The sequence below is a fragment of the Amphiura filiformis genome, chromosome 19 (assembly GCF_039555335.1).
Source record: "Amphiura filiformis chromosome 19, Afil_fr2py, whole genome shotgun sequence".
Taxonomy (NCBI): domain Eukaryota; kingdom Metazoa; phylum Echinodermata; class Ophiuroidea; order Amphilepidida; family Amphiuridae; genus Amphiura; species Amphiura filiformis.
This window is the reverse complement of record NC_092646.1, coordinates 54,272,069-54,280,441: the sequence shown is the minus strand read 5'-3', so window position 1 is coordinate 54,280,441 and position 8,373 is coordinate 54,272,069.

The following is an 8,373-nucleotide window of genomic DNA, read 5'->3' as shown; positions in this document are numbered from 1 at the left end:
GTACAGGTTGAGTGAAGCTGAATAGCCAGCTTCGTAGTAACCAAAATGGTGTGACAGGAAAAGGTCTTGCCTATCGCACGAGTATAACGTGCGATGTAAATATCCAAATAGTTGTTTAAAAATGTAATGACTCCATTAGTTAACAGAGCCCACTATGCGATTTTCGGCCACAGCCCTACCGAGCTTACGACCATGATGTTTTAAAACCCTAACGGGCTGGGGCCAGTATCAATAAAAAAATATCAAGGCCGCAAGAGCGATAGGGCTGAGGCCGGAAACTCTCCCAGTGAGGACCTGCAACTAATGGAGTTAAGTTAGCATGAGTACAATTCTCCACAGCATGCGTACACTCCCAAAAATATGCCTATAATGTCTCGGGAAAATTCTTTTAATGTGTACAGGTTTCAATATCAACAATATTCAACTATAATCTACTACATTTATTTGTCATCAAACAGTTCAATTTAATTTTATACTGAAACATTCTTGTCCCACCACTCATCAATACCGTAAACGTTCGCCTAATGGCGCTCTGGAGTTCATGGAAATGAGAGAGCGCCATCCCTGTAAAAGCCGACTATTATCACTGAGCATTAAGGGCACGTGTAGTTAAAGTGTGAAACCTATCGACACATACAATTATGAACAAGATCGAACAAACTTGTTCATGATAATGCGGTAATCATTCACCTGATACGTTGTGGCCCAGCGAGCAGAGCATTAGACTATAGTAAGAGGATAAAGATAACTTGTGTAGAAGATTGATGGTTCGAATCTCATGCAGTAATTTCTGACAGATTATGATGTCTGTCAATGTTTTTTTCTGATTTGAGGAAATTTTATTTTCTATTTTCTTGATTTTATCTTTAACATTGTTTATATAATTTTATCTTGTATGTGTCTTTTTTTCATGATTCTTTGTTTTTATCGTTTCATTTTAGAGTAACTCAATCCATTCAATCAAATGTTGTAATGAACCTATTTGATTGTATAGGCATTTGTTATGTGTGTGAGACGAACTGTCGCATGCGACAAGTCTTTCAATTCGCGTGAGTGTCCTTGCCTATGCATCAGTGGCCATAAGGTATATCATTTTATTCGAAGGGGGGGGGGTCCCAAAGTCTTGGAAAGAATAATAGGATGGGGTCATAAAATGTTTTATGACCAAAATGTAGGGAGTCACACGATGACCACAGAAAGTGTGTTATTTTATTCAAAAGACTGATTTCAATACAATTTTGGGGTTTGGGATCATAAAATTTTTGTTGCCGAAATAGGGGTGCGCAATTTTATTGACGGAGATTTTTTGTAAATTTGGGACCCCCCTTTCGAATAAAATGATAGCCCTCTAAGAGGATTCAAAAGATAACCTCTGTCCCAATAATCCCTAGCTATATTTGTTTGAAACTGTTCCACGCAGGATGTATCATAATAGGCTCAGTCTTCAAATGATTTAAATAAAATTTGAATGAGTGAACGAACAAAATCATGCAACGACCAACTGAATAGAGGCTGTGCATATGACGTATCATCCCGTAAATATGGCGGACTACTCAAATGCATTCAACAAAAGCATGATTGCATCTACCACGACAGTTCGTCTCACAAACATAACAAAATGCACTACGATCAAATAGGTTGATGACAACATTTGATTGAATGGACTGCACTATGGGGGCTATCCTTGTAAACCGGTTCAAATCCTTTGTTTGGAGCCAATCGATAAACGCAAGGCTATCATTGAATACTGGCTAGGATTCCACAACACAATAAGGCGCTTTGGCAGGCACACAATACCCTATGTGCACTCAACAACTATTCAGTATCGAAGCCCGGTATCGAAGTTACGTAATGTTACTATGTCAACGGGATCACGCGCTTAAGTAATGAACCACGATCGAAAGAATCAGTACACAAAAAGGCATACCAAAATAGCGTGATCGTAATGATCGCCATACAAACAGTGCTTGGTTCCGATACCATCACGGAGTTACGTAACTACTTCGTGGTCTGATAGTTATATGATCAATGGTCTGATTACTTGGGTTCGATCCTTTTAAGGGGGTACTACACCCATCACATTTTTTGCGGGTTTTTGCATTTTGTGAAGAAATGAGAAAAAAAAAATTGGTCAAAGTGGTATGCAAAATGAAGGGCAAATCTTCTCGTTCTATTGGTGGTATTGATAATAATGTAGCTTACATGCTTTTAATTGTACAAGCCAAAGAGAGGTACATGATGACCCCATCACAATTTTGATCATATTTGCAATTTCAGAACTGCTGACGTGGATCCACTTTACACACTTATTTATCAGCAATGGGAGACCCTAATAGTACCAAAATATTTTTTATTTTGGAAATGCATTAATTATGCACAGCTTTGAAAACACAAATATGCATCAATTTCATGTTATCAATGAAATTAAACTTATTTTCCCCTTCCAGTTGACAATGATATGCAAAATTTGTGTTCACAAGGCAGCACATTTGTTTCAGGTTTGATACGGTTGAAATTAAAGAACAGTCAAAACAGTCAATTTTCAGTATTACGTGAATTTTTGCTCAGTTTTCTGAGAAAATAGCAAAGCTTACAAAACACGATAATAATGTGAATCGGTATGTTCACAATGGTAAAACCTCAATATTAAACTGTTGGACACACCCTAAAACTTCATGTGTAGTAACGGTTTCGTCACTTACCTGTAGCGGGTGTGTATTCCTTCCACTTTGAGAAAAAGATGAAAAATCCGTGTGAAACTTGGAACTGATAAAATCACTGCTCGCTTCGAAGATAAGCCGACGAAATCGACGCCATATTTTTATAATTGGTTTTGACCTTTGACTAAGGTTGCGCGATACTCGATACCGCGGATTCTCTGATACCGGTACGCGTACGATACCGTACTTTACAGACGTGACAGAATAGGCCTAAAGAATTATTTAATGGAACGTATTGAAAAAAATATTAGAAAATTGAAAACAAATATTCTAATCTCTCATTCTCTATTAGCGACTTCAGGTAGCGAATAAATTGTGTAGTAGGTCTAGACTATCTCCAACTCTAGTGTGAGCTAGTGTGATGCAGAATTCACTGCTTTTATTGGAGTATAGGCCTAAATGATCCAGATCAAGATCTCGCAGCCCAGGCCCACCGCTAGGCCTAGGCCTACATTTAACAGTGTTTTGAATAATCCAATGGATTGTCTATGGGATATGCACTCAGCAGCACATCATGGCGGGTATTGGCGGGGCATGTAGGCCTACACGATAAAACATTTCAGGGTGTGTTTGTTATGTTATATTTATTACAATTAGGTAAAAATCCCGATTTTGAAAAATGTTACGGTGCTTTAAATAACAATTGTTTTCCTAATGAAGGCTTACGTATACATGTAACGTCACAAAACACTTTTCAGCTACCTACCGTATCATTCACATTTAGAAGTGTACCCCGGTATAGAAACTAGTTTACGCTGAGGGATGATTTCATACAATTTTTAACAAAAAGGATTTTTCACACATCTGAGTTTTGGTGACCTTGAGCATTGTAAAGTGGCAATGTTCGATCCCAATCAAAGTAATTGCAAATCTTTTACAAAATATTTTCAGTACAAAAAAAAAGGTTTAAAATATGTTACGAAAGATTTGAAACTAGCCAATTGTAGGCCTATTGGTTTTGTTTACAATCAACACACAAATTGTGTTAATAATGTTTTAAACTTAAATTGTCAACAGAAAGAGTCAGCTGATCATCAGGTTTTATGTCTTCTTTTAACAAGAGTGGAAACAAAGGAACCCGAAGAATGTGCAAAGTTATTGACTTCGGCTAGCGTCTTAAAATTAAACTCTGAGTCAAAAATAAGCTTTGTTTCATTAATTAAAAAGAAAGTTGTAAAGTTGTTGTATCTTGTTAGTAAAGTGAAGTTTGCTACTGTTTTTATTATTACCTGTGTTGCGATTCGAAATCCCACAAAGAGTAAGCAAGTTCGTTATTAAATGTGGTAGGCCTCAGTACCCCCTCCCTCCTCCCCAACATACACATTGACTCATTTAAGGCGCGGATTCGGGGGCTGACGGGCCCACCCCCCAAAAAAAAAGAGAGAGAAGGGGAAGAAAGGAGAAAAAAAGAAAAGAAATGAAGGAAAGGAGGAGAGAAACTAAATTGCACGTAATTGAGTAGGCCGATGTCTAAATAATCGCACAGTCGGGACGATTGGAAGTAGGGCCCTAGGTCCTATATAGGCCTGCGATTATTTTCGGTATTGCTTGAAGGCGGGTCCTCGTCCTAAAAGCTTGTGAAAATTACTGCGGGTCCGCCGATATGCAGGGCCCCTCACATTTTGCCACCAAAGTCAGTATTAAGACGGACTCCATACCGACTTCATCGATTTATGCATGCTTAAGTATAGTTTTGCAAATTGAGTTCGGGCCCTTTTTTCTGTTTAAAGCAATTGATTCAAATAGTAGTGTAAAAACAATGCACCGAATGGCTTTAATTCGACCTTCATCTTGCAAATTTTTTTTTTTTTTTTGGGGGGAACATCCCCCTCAGACTAACCCTTGCGTAGTGGATAAACATAATGATCATTTTCGCTCTTCTTCCAACATTTGCAAATTTAAGCCCTATGTTAACACAATTTGCGGTATAGGCTTACAGGGAAAACTTGTCCAAGGAAGGTTTCATGGCCTGGACCATCATTTAACAAATTCGCGGCTTTTTCAAACTAAAGTTTTACACACTAGTACCAAAATGGTCCACCAAAACACTTCAATTTTCTTCATTTTACACTCCCTTGCGTAATCGATATACAAGTGGCCATTTTCGCTTCTTTTTTCGCCGATTTATGTTTAAAACAATTTATAGGCCTACGACAATAGGGAAACTTGTCCAAGAAAGACTTCATGAACCGCACATTTCACAAATATTCGGCCGCCAAACTAAAATTTTACGCCGTGAGTAATAGCGCCAAAATTGTCCACCAAATCGCTTCAATTAGATCTTCATTTTGCACCAGTTTTCTTATTTCTGAGGGGGAACATCCTCCCTCAGACAACCTCCTGCGTCGCGCAAGCGCGCTCCGCGGCCATTTTTTTTAAATTTAATTTAATTTTTTCTAAAAATTCGGCCGCCACCCCCTGACTGCTCTAGATTGACAATCGACAAAAGCTGGTATCGCCCATCCCTATGGAGAGTGACATCCGCTGACATCACAGACCAGGCGGTGATGGAAACGATATCGCCAATTTTGAGGTCGCCATTAGATTTAACACATAATCATGAAATCGTCACAAAGAATTCTAAATTTGTTATGTGGTGTCAAAGCAAAATTATCTTACTTTAAAACCGTCGGGGTACGACAAAGTACCCCACTGCAAGTATGATAATTTTCTATTTGTAATTGCTAACCGTGTAGTTTGAATGGGGCTGTCAGTGTATCTTCGCCAGCCTCGTACGTCACGTGTTGCGCTTCCTACGCCGCCTGTCACAGACGTAAAAAGTGGATCGCTAAAAAAAAAATAAGCGTCCTTACCAACCAGTCAACTTTAAGACAAATGGGTGAAAAGACACACTTTTACAAAGTTTTTTCATAATTATTTTTATTTCACATGATCCGTGCATATATCGCCTAGCTATAAATGAAAAAATATTTTTTTAGACCAATCAAACCAATATATGGGTGTAGTACGGCCTTAAGAAAAGAAAAATAGCTGATCATTTATAATGCATAAATGAATAAAGTAATGTAGTTACACAATTTGAAACATTCAGGCCGTTCTATTTTTTAAAGGTCATTTAACTGTTAAATGTAGTGGAATATATCACGCATTGCTAGGTAGCAGGTGGAGCAAATTTTGTCAGCGGTTTTTGTTGCCGTTTGTTCGCAGTGCCTATTTATCTAAAAAAAAATTAAAATTAAATTTAAAAAAATTCACAATACTCGTTCGTAAAATGAGGACAAAATCCAAAAACATTTCTTGACCCTTCTTCACATAAACGTGGGAGCAGAAATCAAGATTCGAACAAGTACCATTCACCATTCAAGGCGCACCCTCTACCGACTAACGGGTCAGACAATAGAAGGGTGTAATTTTGAACTGAAGAATATTAAAATAATATGAAGAAATTACAATGTTTTACAAGATTTACCAAAATAAGTTAGGTATAACGTATTAATCGATTTACAAATTAAGTCCAATGGCACTTTGAGAAAGAATACCTGAAGAAACCCCAAAACATTTGCTGCTCTAGCAACTAACCTAGTGACCTCAAGTATTGAGTCATGTCACCGTATTTCTGAGGCATTATGTCCTGGTTGCTCAATTTAACATACAGGTATCCTTAATAATGTTGAGATTTTACAAGGATGGCGCTCTCACATTTCTAAGAATCCAAAAGCGCCATTAGGCGAACGTTTACGGTATATCTTTTCTGAGATATCTTTTCTGGGGTGTACCGTACATGCTTTTACCTGATAACAACGTTTTGACTTCTTGGTGTTCTTTTTTCAACAAACCGGACAATAACAATTTAGAACCTTTTACATTAATTTGCTTCTCATTTCCTTTCGTCCAATATTACGCAATAGATAATCAATGCTTTGCTTTCAAATTTTAAAAATCAAGTTTCCTGTATAGGTGGCCTGAAATGCAAAATGCATTTCAATGTGTTTATTGATTTGTGGAAACGTGTGTCTCAAATCACAAATGTTAATCGTCAAATCAGTGAAGAGTAGGTTAGATATAAAAAATTTTAATCTGGGTAAAATTACAGGTTGATTTTCGTAGAATTTAATGTATATAAAAATCCAAGAAAAGTTGAAACTATGGACATGGTAAAGTGCTCAACCAAGAAGGGAGCTTAATACATGATAAAACTTAGATGACCCTGCTACATTTGTTTTACAGAATGTTTCGTAAGGGCCGTAGCCCTCACTCCTCATAAACTTAGTGCAGAAATGAACGTTATGAACGTTTTTATAACTTTTCTGCACTAAGTTTCTGAGGAGTGAGGGCTACGGCCCTTACAAAATAGTTCTGTAAAACAAATGTAGCAGGGTCATCTAAGTTTTATCATGTAGAATTTAATGTATACAAAAACAATCAGCAACGTCAGAATACTAACCCTCAGAGATATAAGACCTTGGGATAAGAACATAATGTCGTGTATAAATCTTTGATATTACCTTGTATCGGTCTTTAATACTGGATGTTTAAGGGTACACGATGTATTGTTGGTCGAAGCAGCCAAAAATAAATCGATTTTCACTATCAAAATCAATATATTATTGAAAAACAACACTTTGATGTTTTGCAAAAGTTCATTCTAGAAATTATATACTTTGAAAACTTGCTTGATTTATTGTTGTTTATGAGTTATGAACGTTATATAAAAGTGTTGTTGTGTCAGCCCTCTTTACAACATAACTCAAGAACCACAGGGCCTACAAAAGTATATATGTTATATTTGAACTACCAAATTGCAACAGTTTAAAATAGTTGCTAACCTTAATACTATAGATGTTAAAGGCGTGTCCGTGCTGATGGTCGTTCAACTCCAAATATTCAATTTTCATTGTCTAGATTAGGGGATTAATTAAAAGTTGCACCTTGAAGATATGAATGCGTACGGAATGCAAAAGATGCACTTTCAAAAATTGCTTAATAAATTGTGGTTCTTGAGATATGCGTCGTTTTATCAAGATGTTTCGTTTCGACACTCTTTACATCATAACTCAAGAACCACAAGACCTACAAAAGTGTGACTATGATATTTGAATTATTCGTCAAGCCTGCTTCAAAATAACCCACAACAATTCTCGTCATTCACAGGATACCACAATACGACCGATTCACAACAACTAACTACTCTAACTGGCCTTAACACTGCGAAAACAAGATGGAATTAACTATGCAATAGATAATAAAACAACATTATAAATAAAAGATTGTGTAAGCTTATGTTCAATTTATCAATGATACGATCAGTTTCCATAACCCATGTTCATGATATACAGCATCTAAACTTAAGATGTTCAAGGATAACCAGCGAAACTTGTTCTCTCTTTATTTCTTAATATTGAAATAACTTTGCTTAAGGTGGTACTACACCCCTTGATAAATTTGTGACACTGGTAAGAAAAGGTATGTAGATTATAGGGACAAGGAATCCAGTTAATGAAATTTTAGTCACTCAAGATAAGCGGTACGTTATTTATGACAATAAAAGAGGTACCGCAAGAATACATCTTAAGGGGGTACTACACCACTGGCCAATTTGGGGCCTATTTTTGCATTATTCTCAAAAATTATCGTGCATTGGTGACAAGTAAGATATGTATATTATAGGGGCAAGGACTACAACTACTGCAAT